The sequence below is a fragment of the Lepidochelys olivacea genome (assembly GCF_965140295.1).
Source record: "Lepidochelys olivacea isolate rLepOli2 genome assembly, chromosome: 10".
Taxonomy (NCBI): domain Eukaryota; kingdom Metazoa; phylum Chordata; order Testudines; family Cheloniidae; genus Lepidochelys; species Lepidochelys olivacea.
In genome coordinates this window covers 72528000-72541634 of record NC_140420.1, presented here as the reverse complement: position 1 = coordinate 72541634, position 13635 = coordinate 72528000, and the positions used below count along the sequence as shown (strand labels likewise).

At 44.4% G+C, this 13635-nt stretch overlaps 1 protein-coding gene across 1 annotated transcript in view; it reads right to left on the bottom strand.

Moving 5' to 3' along the window:
* SV2B (synaptic vesicle glycoprotein 2B) overlaps positions 1–4094 on the bottom strand; it is a 113096-nt gene extending 109002 nt beyond the window's left edge. Inside the window, exon 1 of the mRNA XM_084640606.1 lies at positions 349–4094. The gene's annotated coding sequence lies outside the window, so the exon portion shown is untranslated. The remainder of the gene's footprint in view (positions 1–348) is intronic.
* Between the last annotated feature and the right edge of the window lie 9541 nt (positions 4095–13635).

The following is a 13635-nucleotide window of genomic DNA, read 5'->3' as shown; positions in this document are numbered from 1 at the left end:
TGAGGCTAGGCCCTGGCTCGTGTTGACATCTCGCCAACATTCAAGAAGGTCACTGTGAAAATCAGAGATGGGCCTAAGCTGAGAAGTTCAGCTCCAGATTCACACTTACCGAGGTTCAAGAGTAAAGTGTTGATGCAACGTTTCTCTTTGGATCTACTATACAGAATCAGGGAGAGCTGAGGGGTTTGGATTCAGGCGTGAATCGGAATCAGAACTTACTCGAAGATGAAGGGGGTTTGGATTTCCTTCCCTAGTTTGATTCCATCTGCAACTTGGATCCTGAGTGGTTAATGCACTTTATTCTGCCTCCCAGCTCCCCACTCCCACTTCCCCAACTTCCTCACTCACCGTTTGTGGTTCCAGGAATCTAGAAAAATCAGAACTTCTGTTTCTTAGGCAGATCTGGGGCTCTTCCACCTGTCCTGCTATAACCATTTCAACCTCTAGGACAGGATGGCCTCACCAGAACTTTTAGGCTGATATAATGTAGGTTTGATGCTGCAAACTCCTCTACTCCCACTGTAGTGTTCACAACTGCTCTCAGCCTTCTGGCAGCTGTGGGTTGGCCCAACTGTTGCTTTTCTCTGTCCACAGCTCTCCAGATAACTGGAAGTGCTTCTGGGCTCTGACCTCTGCTTATCACTGGCTAGATAACTGGAACCGCTGCTGAGCTCTGTCCATATAAAGCCAAAACAGCTCATTAGGAGAGGATCAAAGACCCAAAGGAAACATTACAGTTCCTCCCGCCCAGCAAGGTAGCCTCAACAGCAAGCCAGGAGCACATACTGTTCCTCTCTTTAAACTTTGGATTTCCCTCTTACCCAACTTCAGCAAACATCAATTTCATCAGCGTGATCCTGTCACCCACACTTCATCTAGGTGTTGCCGAAATGGCTCCAAAATATCGGCCCCAATTACAAAACTTAGCCAATTTATACCCTAATGTCCCCAAACTATTCACAATTAAGATGTAAATGAGGTACTGCCTCACTCAGTCGACTTCCCTTGCTCTCCCGGAGATGACAGCAAAGAACACAGTGGAAATGTAAATGAGATACGGCAGAGAACACAGTTGATATTTAAATGAGGTACTGCCTCACTTCCTTTTCCTCGTAGACTTCAGGCCACAAGGCTTATGGACTGCATCTTGTTGTCCAGACATTTGTACAGCCCCCTTCCTCACAGTATCCAAGTGGTAAATCCAACAATTAAAGAAGAGTCTGCTGCTGCCCAGTAATGGACTATTTCTTGTTACGTTTCAACCATTTTAATTAAATCCAAAGGGGCAGAATCTCTGCCCCAATCTAGTCCCCTTATGCAGGTCAAAGCAGTGCAGCAGGAATGGAAACCCCCTGCAAGTACCCTGCTGGGTATACTCTAGTCATCCAGGGATTCCCCAGTGAGCCAGTAAATCCAGTTCTGGGGGGTTTGGGCGGTGGGTGGCAAGGAATTTGCCAAAGCATGTTGTATTCTAGTTATCCCCTGCACATGTCTCTAAGAGACTATAGACCGTCTGTGCAAGTTAGAGCAGCCACTAGGCTGCTGTAAGCTGTGCCTGGGCTGGGGAAGACAATCCAGGAGCCATAACTGGTTCTTTCACAGCTCCTGCCCTCCTTCACCACTCTGCTGCTCCCAGCAGAAGCCCTACAATGTTAGTAGCCTGCAGATCACCGAGCAAAGCTATCAGAAAACAGTCCTGCAATTCACACTCCAGAAGATTGATTTCTATGAGACAAAGCATGGGACAAAAAACCAGCAAGAAACAATCTATACTCCCCCAAGTGCCCAACCCCCGCTGAAAGGGCATTATCAGGGACTGTGGTGTCCCACCCTGTGAGACAAACTAGTTGGTAAATGTCTTGCCTGATTCAGGTCACTCCTAAGAACCTATTTTTGCAACATCACTACAAGAAATGAATGCATTTACACCTACATGAACAACGTAATGTTTGAACCATCACGGTACATGTGCCTGACCTGAATAACAGGTCCCGTCTGGATCCTCTGCTTTGTGGGCCGTGTGATAGCCTCCCTTGTCTATCAAGTCCATCATTTGGATGGTAAGCCTTTCAGGACAGGAGCCTGTCTCCTATTCGAGTACCATTAAAAGCAACTAAATATCAAAGTCCTAAAATTGAGACACCTTTCAAAAAGCCTTCACAGGGAAATTTCTAATGAAGTTTCTTTGCAATGATCCACAAATAAAACTGGACTTTGAATGAAAAGCCCATGTTAAAAGAAGATAAGAAATGTTGACATTTGTGACAGGGTCAGGCTAGATGGCTATAGGAGAATAATAGAAAGCAGATATATTAGCCCCAGGCTAAGTAGTCCCTTTTCCCTGGGTAAGGTAACAGGGAAGGTTCCAGAACAAACAGGAACCTTCTGGAGACAATTAACACAGGCTGATCAGAACACCTGCAGCCAATGAAGAAGCTGCTAGAATCAATTAAGGCAGGCTAATCAGGGCACCTGTGTTTTAAAACGGAGCTCACTTCATTTTGTGGTGTGCGTGTGAGGAGCTGGGAGCAAGAGGCACTAGGAGCTGAGAGTGAGAACGCTGACTGTTGGAGGACTGAGGTGTACAAGCATTATCAGACACCAGGAGGAAGGTCCTATGGTGAGGATAAAGAAGGAATTGGGAGGAGGCCATGGGGAAGTAGCCCAGGGAGCTGTATCTGTCGCACAGCTGTTCTAGGAGGCACTCTAGACAGCTGTATTCCACAGGGCCCTGGGCTGGAACCCGGAGTAGAGGGCGGGCCCGGGTTCCCCCCAAATCCTCCTAACTCCTGGTCAGACACAGGAGGAGTGGACCTGGACCGTGAATTCAGAAAAACGATCAAGCTGAGGGCTGCCGTGAAGCTCCAAGGCGAGCAAATCCGCCAATAAGCGCAAGACCCACCAAGGTAGAGCAGGAACTTTGTCACACATTAAAGAACCATCATGTTTTCCAAAGCTACACCCTCACACATATACTTCAAATAGATGAAAGGGTAGCAGGGGATAATACACATATCCTGACATACAATATTGAAATATAAAATGAAGGAATGTTAAATGGTAAGATTAACAGCTTCGTTAGCTATATTTTAATGATTTGTAAAAAAAAAAAATGGTTTGTTTACCTGCCGTGTCCACAGGTTCAGCCAATCGCACCTCCTACTGGCCAGGGTTCGCTGTTTCAGGCTAATGTGGGCTGTGGGAAGCGGTGCGGGTCGAGGGCTGTGCTGGCCGCCCTTCCGACAGCCCCCATTGGCCGTGGACAATGAACCGCGGACAGTGGGAGCTGTGATCAGCCAAACCTGAGGACACGGCAGGTAAACAAACCGGCCCGGCCCAGCAGGGGCTTTCCCGGACAGGCCGCGTGACAAAGGTTGCTGATCCCTGATTTAAAATGATATTATTGCTGGCAAGATAAGCAACATGTTGTGTTGGAAGGTGTATGTCATGATAAATAAAAATTCCCTTTTCTGGGAAGGCTCAGACACAGGGTCACGCAGGACAACTCAATCCAGAAAACTGTAAACCCAGCAGGAAAAATGCAGAAGTTGGGCAACTGAAGTTTGTGTGTGTGTGTAACCTCCAGGCACACCTCCTGGGTGTGGGGTTCTGTCACATCTAGTGGCACCGAGACCACTTAGAGAGAGAGAGAAAATGAGTCTGCTCTACAGCCTTAGCTAACAGCCAGTTGGCTTTTAGCTCCTGCAGTAGAGGTTCATGCACTAAACCCCAGAGGCACTAGGTTTGATCCCGCCCAGGGTCTGTCAGCGTTACACGTGCATAGCGTACAGGTTACCTAAAACCCAAAGGGTTGACATGCTGAAAGCCTATTGGATAAAGATTAAGTAATGCGTAATGCAGAAATGTATAAAAGCCTCCAGTGAACATGGGCTCAACGTGGAGAAACACCAGCCCCAGGACTGAAGGACCAGACCAAGGGATTCAGAGAAGGAAATGACTATCATAAAAGGTGGGAGGATTTCCTGGTGCTTCAGAATGTGCTTAACAATTCCGTCTTGTCTGTTATTATTTATCTGGCATAAATGTAAGTCCCGACGCTATAAGTCACAATAATTCTGTACGGAACTGTATAAATAAAGGAAAAAATTGAGTAATTGTGGACTTGTGACTGAGTTCCCAACTTTTACACCCAGCGTTCCCGTGTGTTTTACTGTGCACACCTGTGAGTTCTATGAACTCATGCTGAGGAATAATAACGATAAGAAGGATTGTGGTATCGGTCCAGGCTCTCTATTCAACATGTAGGATACAATAGCCTGGAGCTCTTAAGTTCTCCTAAGTAATCTTGGGGCTTTAGTCTTTCACTCCTGGCTCTTATCTGATCCTCCACTGCACCCGCGTGGTGCCAACAGTCCACTGACAGTCCACTGGATTCAAGGATACTGTGCCTGCAGTACCCAGCAAGCATGTGCTTCCTGGATGTGACACAGTGTGTGCACTGCACACAGATGAAGCTAGAATATTCAATAGCAAGGCAGGTTCATTTTGCCTGGCTGTGTTTGGATCAAGACTGTCTCCAGTTGTTCCCAGCACAACAGGTGAGCTCTCCTTGGAACATTTGGCAGTGCAGAGGTGTATTTTACCTGGATGTAACCAGATACCTAGCAGATAACAGATGTATTTTATTTGGATGTCCTTGGAATATTAGGCCACAGGCTGATAAAATAGGATTTCCCAATCCCTTCATGAGGATAAAATTCTCTAACCTCACATTAAATGTCATGAAGGTTCCTCATTTGGGAATATGAGTAACATCTACATTCAAATCAACATAGGTAGCACGTGTGAGGGAGAGGGATGGACTCATGGTCATCAAATGACACAATCAAGGCAGAAGGCTTATTGGTGAAAAAAATGGCCAGATATAGAGGGGAAGTGAAGACAACCATAAAAAATTATATATAACAAATGGAAGAAAAGGGAAGTTGATAGTAATAAATTTAAATAAGAGGTTAGGAATTGTAGAAAATTGATAAGGGAAGTCAAGGGACACAAGGAGAAATCTATGGCCAGTAAAGTTAAGTGAAATAGAAAGAGTTTTTAAATACATTATGAACAAAAAGAATCCTGACAATGGTACTGGTCCATTACTAGATGAAAATGGTAGACTGATCATAATAATGCATAAAAGGTAGAAATGTTCAATAAATATTTCTGTTCTGCATTTGGGGGAAAAACAGATTATATTGTCTCATCATGTGGTGATGATCACTCTCTTTCTATTCCACTCTTATCTCTGGAGGATATTAAACAGAAGCTACTAAAGTCAGACTTTTTAAATCACAGGTCCAGATAATGAGCATCCAAAAATTTTAAAAGAGCTGGCTGAGTTGATTGCTGGACCGTTAATGCTGATTTTCAATAAATCTTGGAGCACTGGGGAAGGTCCAGAAAACTGGAAGAAAACTAACATGCCAATTTTTACAAAGGGTAAGTGGGATGACCCAGGCCTGTCAAGCTGACATAGATTCCAGCCAAGATAATGGAGTGGATGATACATGACATGATTAATAAAGAATTAAAGAAGTGTAATGTAATTAAGACCAATTAACATAGGTTTATGGAAAATAGATGCTATCAAATTAATTTGATATTTTTTTTGATGAGATAACAAGTTTGGGTGATAAAGGTAATAGTGGATGTTCTTCTAAAAGATCTGCTCTAGGAATTATTTGGGGGACATTCTATGGCTTGTATTACGCAGGAGGTCAGACTAGATGATCCCAACAGCCCTGTTTCAGCCTTGGGATATATGATTGGCACCTGTACAAAAAAATACATTCAATTTCTGCACCTTATGACTTTCCTGCCTGGTCAGAAGATTTCAGAAGTCAGCAACAGGCTCAGCCAGACTGCCCTGATCCTTCAGATTTTTTTCATAAGGGCACTCACCTTAGAACCAGGCAAATAGTCTGCAGTGCCACAAATTCACTCCAACAGCTTGTAGGGGATTCACTGCTCAACTCCTTGCCTTGTTTCAAGCACATTTGTGTGCAGCCTCTTATTATTATTCCAGGGAGACTTCGCAGAATTTATCTGCCATTCTGGGGACCTAAGCACATACCATGGTCCCCCCATCTCCCTCCACCATGTATGCATCTGCCCAGCTGTGTGGATGTTTCATTTCCAATGCTCAGGCTTTCCCAGAACTGAAAACAATCAGCTTCTGTGCTTCTCTCTAGGCACTGAGCTTCATTATGTAGAATAGAAAGAGAGAGGGAGGGAGGGGCTCTGCTCACAGTGCTTAAAATTGCTGACATTTTGCTCTTGCCTGGCCTGACCATACATGGCAGACCTAATGCAGAATGCCCTCTTGGACTCTTTTCTAAACTCTTCTTTTTAATCCCTGTGTGTCCACTGCCTGCAGATGCTTAGAAATGGTTGGGAAAGTTTTGCCTGAGCAAATCTATAACGTGTTTTCATCCTGGTTTTCTGTTGTTTTTCCTTTTAATGAACTGACCCCAAAAATGCTCTTGTGAGAACATAAGCTCAGCCTAGACAAACACAGCAGATCGTTAACAGTTCTCTGCGGCCTTTTATCATCCATCTCCCAGTTAATGAGCGAAAGTACAAGACAGCAGCCAGGTGGGATGGTAACGGTCAGAATTCCTCTGCTGATTCAACCATTCACAGGCCACTGTTTGCCTTCCCTACAGCCCATGGTGCTGATGGACCCATGAGAGCTGTATAGTGCACGAGTGGCCAGAAAGGTCTAACTTGCACAGCACACCCAGGAAAACAGGGTAGGTTATATGGGAAGAGAAATGGGCTAATGCTGCCCCTTTGTGCATCACCCGGAGGCCAGGGGTGCGTTTTGGCTGTGCACAACACATTCAAAGTTGGCTGGGAGGAGGCGTGGCCACACTAAAAGGAGGTGGAGCCAAGGGAAAGAGGCCTGCACTTTGTGTCTCCATATGCATGTTTGCAATATATGTTCGGGGGTTATACGTTCAAGCTGCCCCAGGTGCCTTTAACTTACCTCTCACCAAAAATGGGACGAACAGGCCAACTCCTGCCTGCAGGAAACTAGCTGACTAGCTCTGTTCCAAAGCCTAGTGGGCCAACTGGGATCAGCTGATAATTCTTCAACTAGAATTTCTGCTAATGATGTTTAAAATTGCTCCCTCTGGGACAAATTCATCCCCCGTGTAATTCCATCAAAGAAAACAGGGTTTACACTAGGGATTAATTTAGTCCCACTTCCGTGTGTGGAACAAATGGAAGCTCAGTTCCTTTCATCCCTCTTTCCTTTTACAAGTAAGGAACATAAACTCTGGCAATCAAGTGAAAAAGTATAATTAAGCAGGCCAAAAAAGAATTTGAAGAGCAACGAGCAAGACACAAAAACTAACACAAAAACATATTTTAAGTACATCAGAAGCAGGAAGCCTGCCAAACAATCAGTGGGTTTACTGAACTACCAAGTTGCGAAAGGAGAGCTCAAAGAAGACAAGGCTGTTACAGAGAAGCTAAATATATTATTTGCATCAGTCTTCACTGCAGAGGATGTGAGGAAGATTCCCACACCCAGAGCTGTCCCTTGGGTAAGGCGAATTGGGGTGACTCCTCCCCGGGTCCCACGCTTTGGGGGGCCCTGTGCTTCGATAAAATCGTGAGGAGCTGGATGGGGAGGAGAGGCGGGAAATGGGCAGGCAAGCGGTGTGAGAAGGCGAATGGGGTGAGAAGGCGAACGGGGAGGCAGTGAGGAGGAGCCCCCCCTACCATTACCACCTCCTCCCCCCAGCGCCTCCTGCCCACCGACAGGCCCTGCCGATCAGCACCTCCCCCTCCCTTTCAGCACCTACTGCCTGCAGTGGATCAGATGTTTCACTGCATCCGGAGGCACTGGCAGGGAGGGGAGCGGAGCAAGGGCACAGCGCACTCAGGGGAGGGGGTGGAACGGGGCAGGGAAGAGGTGAAGGAAGGAAGAGGCGGGGTGGAGGTGGGGCCTTGGGAGAAGGGGTGGAGTGGGGCCTGGTCAGAGTGGGCTGGGAGCACCCCCGGTAGATTGGAAACTCGGCACCTATGTCCCAGGCCCCACACACCCCTAGGGACGGCCCTGCCCACACCTGAGACATTCTTTTTAGGAGACAAATCTGGTGAACTGTCTCAGACTGAGATGAGGTTTTGGAACAAATGTATAAATTAAACAATAATAAGCAACCAGGATGCGATGGTATTCATCCAAGAGTTCTGAAGGAATCATCCTCTGTACCAGATGACTGGAGGATAGCTAATGTAACATAGACTTATAAAAAACACCTGGCGATTACAGGCCAGTAAGCCTAACTTCAGTACCAGGCAAATTGGTTGAAACTATAGTAAAGAACAGAATTATCAGACACATAGATGAACACAATTTGTTGGGGAAGAGTGCACTGTGGCTTTTGTAAAGGGAAATCATGCCTCACCAATCTATTACAATTCTTTGAAGGGGTCAACAAACAAGTGGATAAGGGTGATCCAGTGGATATAGTGTACTTGGACTTTCAGAAAGCCTTTGACAAACTCCCTCACCAAAGGCTCTTAAGCAAAGTAAGCAGTCATAGAATAAGAGGGAATGTTCTGTCATGGATCAATAACTGGTTAAAAGACAGGAAACAAAGCGGAGGAATAAATGGTCAGGTTTCACAGTGGAGAGAGGTAAATAGCGGAGTTCCTCAAGGATCTGTACTGGGACCAATGCTGTTCAACATATTCATAAATTATCTGGAAAAGGGGTAAATGGTGAGGTGGCAAAGTTTGTAGATGATACACAATTATTCAAGCTAGTTAAGTCCAAAGCTAACTGTGAAGAATTACAAAGGGATCCCACAAAAGTGGGTGACTGGGCAACAAAATGGTAGATGAAATTCAGTGTTTATAAATACAAAGTAATGCGCACTGGAAAATATAGTCCCAACTATACAAAAAATGGTGGGCCATAAATTATCTGTTACCACTCAAGACAGAGATCTTGGAGTCATTGTGGATAGTTCCCTGAAAACATCTTCTCAATGTGCAGTGGTGGGCAAAAAAGCAAACAGAATGATAGGAACCATTAGGAAAAGGGGATAAATAAAAAGACAGTAAATATCATAATGCCAGTATATAAATCCATGGCACCCCCCACATCTTGAATACTTGTGCGTTCTGATCAACCCATTTCAAAAAAGATCTATTAGAATTGGAGAAGGGCAACAAAAATGATTACGAGGGTGGAACAGCTTCCGTATGAGGAGAGGTTAAGAAGACCGGGACTCTTCAGCTTGGAAAAGAGACGGCTAAGGGGACGTATGGCAGACGTCTGTACAATCATGAGTGGTGCGGAGAAAGTGACTAAGGAAGTGTTATTTACCCCTTCATGTAACACAAGAACCAGGGGTCGCCTAATGAACTGAATAGGCAGCAGGTTTAAAACAAACAAAAGGAAGTCCTTCTTCATACAATGCACAGTCAACCTGTGAAACTCGTTGCCAGAGGATGTTGTGAAGGTCAAAAGTATAACTGGAGTTAAAAAGAATTAGATAAGTTCACGCAGTGTAGGTCCATCAATGGCTATTAGTCAAGAAATGAATGTTGTTGCCCTATGGCAGCCAGTGTGCTCAGCAGCGCTCAAGGTCATAGAAGTAGCGCTCCCAACTCTCACAATTTTATCCTGAGCCTTGTGAAGTTAGGTACTTCCCGAAAACCCCAAACCTGGAGTCATGTGATTATGTTATGGGGAACAAAGAGTTAATAATGGGCTCTTCCGTCTAGCAGAGAAAGGTATGAAACAGTAGAGTGGCTAGAAGCTAGACAAAATCAGACTGGAACTACGGCGTAAATTTTAAACAGCGAGAATAATTAACCATTGGAACAACTTACCAAGGAGTGGTGAATTCTCCATCACTGACCATTTTAAAATCAAGATTGGATGTTTTTCTAAAAACAAAAATGCTGATATTTTGGGGAAGTTTTATGGCCTGTGATATACGGGAGGTCACACTAGATGATCGCAATGAATCTACGTGAGCATCTCAGTTTTCATTTGTAGGATGAGGAGAAAAGCTCGTAAATGTGACTCAACAATTAGAAAGTAAATAAAATCATGAGTCAGCGCCTACCAAAAATTCATGAAATTGTCTTAAAAATCATGATATTTTTAAAAATAATACGTGTTAGATTCTTTTTTAACACTTGGGGATGCCAGTACTGTAGCAGCTACAAAGGGATATGAACCCAGCTCCCAGTCCTGGTCATTATTACAAGTAATCCAGAGTCTACGCCTACAAGTCATGAAACCTCTGCAGAAATGGATGGAATTTTAACCCAGGTATCTGAAGGATTCCCTTGTGCCTGAGGGAATTTTTGCCAGTCTTTTATAGAGAGGGTTGCAACAAATATAAATATAATGGTAGGGGACATCGAGGTGGGAGACTTAGACACCCCCAAATAAGTTTACCTCTGTTTATCCTCTAATGAAGTCTTTACAACAACTTTGGTTAAAATGTAGGGATGAGCCTGAGGCACAAAAATTTGATCTTGATCCAGCTCTGAATTTTGGTAAAATTTGAGAATGTTTGGATCCAGGGTGTTTCACTCCAGCCTTCCCAGCCCTCCGATTCATGCCTCAAGAGCCCCCAACATCGGTTCACTAGCTCTCATGTGTGCTCTATATGACCAGCAGGTGTAGGTCAAAGACTTATGTAGGAAAATACTTCTGCTGCTTAGGTTTCTGCAGTGCTTACCATGGCCAGCATCTCAGACAGATCATGTTGGAGAGTCATAGAACAACCTCACCAACAGACTCAACCCAATGGAAGCCACTTTGTTTGTGTCTCTTGTAACTTCTTTGGGACAGGGACTGTATTTACTTTTCTCCCATGCAACATTGAGCACATTGTTGGTGCTAAGCAAGTAAACAACAATAACTGCAGAAATGCCCCCAAATGGGCACTATCCCTCTGATAGCCAAGAGTTTTAACAATTTTAGGTCCAATTTGAAACTGCAAATCAGGATGGTCCCTGTGCCATGTCCACCTTTAAAATACAAAACAGAATATGTTACGATGATGTGGCAATAAATTGGCCCCATAAATGATGAGAAATGTTTAAGTCAATGAAGCTTTGTGTAGCTATCCATATGGAGAAAAAATAGTCTTTTGCTCTTCATATTAGAGTGATCTCACTGTGTTAAATTACAGCTGGCTGCAGACATTCACTGTTTACTGAACAGCTTGACAAGCGTGTAAACTATTCACAACACTGTGCACAAACTTTAGATGTTCTACTCTTTGTGCTGTCCTTGTCACTTCCTCCCTGCAAGGACCAAATTAATGACTGTTGAGCATGGAGATAGTCTAGCCACAACCATCCCACAATCCTCTATCCACATTACCATTCTCCTCTTGGGTTGCCTGAAGGTACAAGGCGACTCTGCAGTGTTAACAGCTGTGAAGCAGATGCAGGCAGTCTCAGTCACATGACCTGATGCTTGCGTTTAGTACTGGCCTCTCTCAGGTTTTCTCAGCTGCTCTGGACAGTTGAGCATAAATAAAGGCAGCAGTAACAAGGGCAGAACCTTAAAGGAATATGTGCTGTTTGAAGACACAGTTTAAATTCTTGAAAGGCTAATAATATAATAATAATTAATAGCACATGGTATGAATGATGGAAATATGTTCTTATGGTTACAACATGGGACTGTGAATCTAGCTATCCTGCGTCTATTCCTAGTTCTGCCACTTACTTGCTGTGTGACCTTTGCCAAGTCATTCAACTGTCTCCGCCTTTCTTTCGCTGTCTATAATGTTGGATGATGATACTTACCTATTTCATAGACATACTGTGAAGCTCAGCTATTTAAGGTTTGTAAAGTGCTTTGAGATCCTCAGGCATCAGGCTCTAGAGAACAATAATGACAAAAACAATAATATAATTCCTTATAATTTTGGATCTTAAAAGTAGAAAATTGCACTTGAATGCCTCTAGTTGTACACACAGATAGTCGATGTAAGCAGATGATCCTGTCACTCTTCCCTCCCAGGTCTTCCACCTTCTAGCCACCTTTAGCTAACTCGCGCCTTGCCAGGCAAACTGTGATTTCCTACAGGTTTACAATGCCAGCTTTACCAGCTCACTATTCTTGCTTCTTCCTTAAACCTTCTCTTCCTTTTTAAAGAGGAAAAGCTGAACTGGAGCTGTCTCATGTGAGGCACTGTTCTCCCTTCACTATCTGATCTTAAAGGGCCATGTGCTGGTGACAGCTTTTCTTTCTATCTGTGGGGTCTGTGTTGCACCAGCCCTTTTTGTCAGATGTTGTCTGTTCCTGGCAAATACATTTCATTTTGTTATTTTCTACATAACTCTATGCCCCTAGCAGTGACAGGGTACACCCACTCAGTGCTCTGGTTATGAACCATTTACAACCCACCCAGCTGCAATACAAATGCCCAGGGATTAGAACTTGGGGCTTAACTCACCACTGGCTGCTCTCAGTGCAAGGGGCGTGTCTTTAACATAAACATATATAACTTGTGTGTGCGAGCGAGAGAGAACAAATACTACATGACAGAAGTGCAGTCATGTTGCTCTGCTAGGTGTTCAGATGCTATAGTGATTAGCATGGTATAAGAACCTATATAGAATAGAATCTCTAATTTCTGTGATTATCATAGAGTGGAAATATTGCCCAACCCATACCCATCGATTCAGATCTGGGTATATATCCAAATCCACTTTTGAGAGCCCTGATACGGCAAAGCACTTATGTACATACTAAAGTGCTGTCCTGAATAGGGAGGATGGGGTGAAAAGATACATAGTAGCAACTCTAAAGGTAAGTGTTTCCATATAGGAGCTTTATCCTGCATGGATCTACTAGTCTATTTATTATACATTTTAATGTGAATTTTGCAGTAGTGTCCTGGACTGTGATCCAACTGCGGTCGGTGCTGTATAGACCAAGCCTATACTGAAGAAGGAGTAAAGCTCAGTGGGTGTGAGTTTGCACTGAGAGGCAAAATGCCCAAGGTTCAGTTCAGTTTCGCATCCAGGAGTTTGTCTCAAGTTTATCCAAACATCTCCTAACTCCATGTTCTGGGCACACAGGCATAATATTTGCCACTTTAGAAATCACTTCCTGCTAACCTCTCAGGTAGCTAGGTATCACTGCAAATGGGAAACTGGGCACAGATGCTGAGCTTGCCTGAGGCTGCTGGAGAAGTTCTTAGAGCAGCATTCAGGACTCGGGAATTACTGACTGCCAGTCCCGTGCGCAGACCATGAGACCATGCCTCTCTCCCTGCTATCACTTCATCGGGCTTTCTCATGGGATTACCAGTGCTTCTGCGTTCCATGCCAGTCAGAAATAGTGGGTTCAGGAAGAAAGCTCATTTTGTAGCTAAATCATCAGACGAGGATTTGGAGACTTGGTTTCTATTCCCAGCTGACTAGTTGTATGATGTCAGGCAAGTCACTTTAGCCCAAATGACCCTGCCTTTTATTTTTGGGAAAAGAAGGCTTTGGTTCTACCAGACTGTACTGTTAGTGCAAGGGGTAGGGTGACCAGACATCCCAATATTATTGGGATCGTCCCCATATTAGGGGCTTTGTCTTATCTGTGCAGCTATACCACCACCACCACCACCCCCC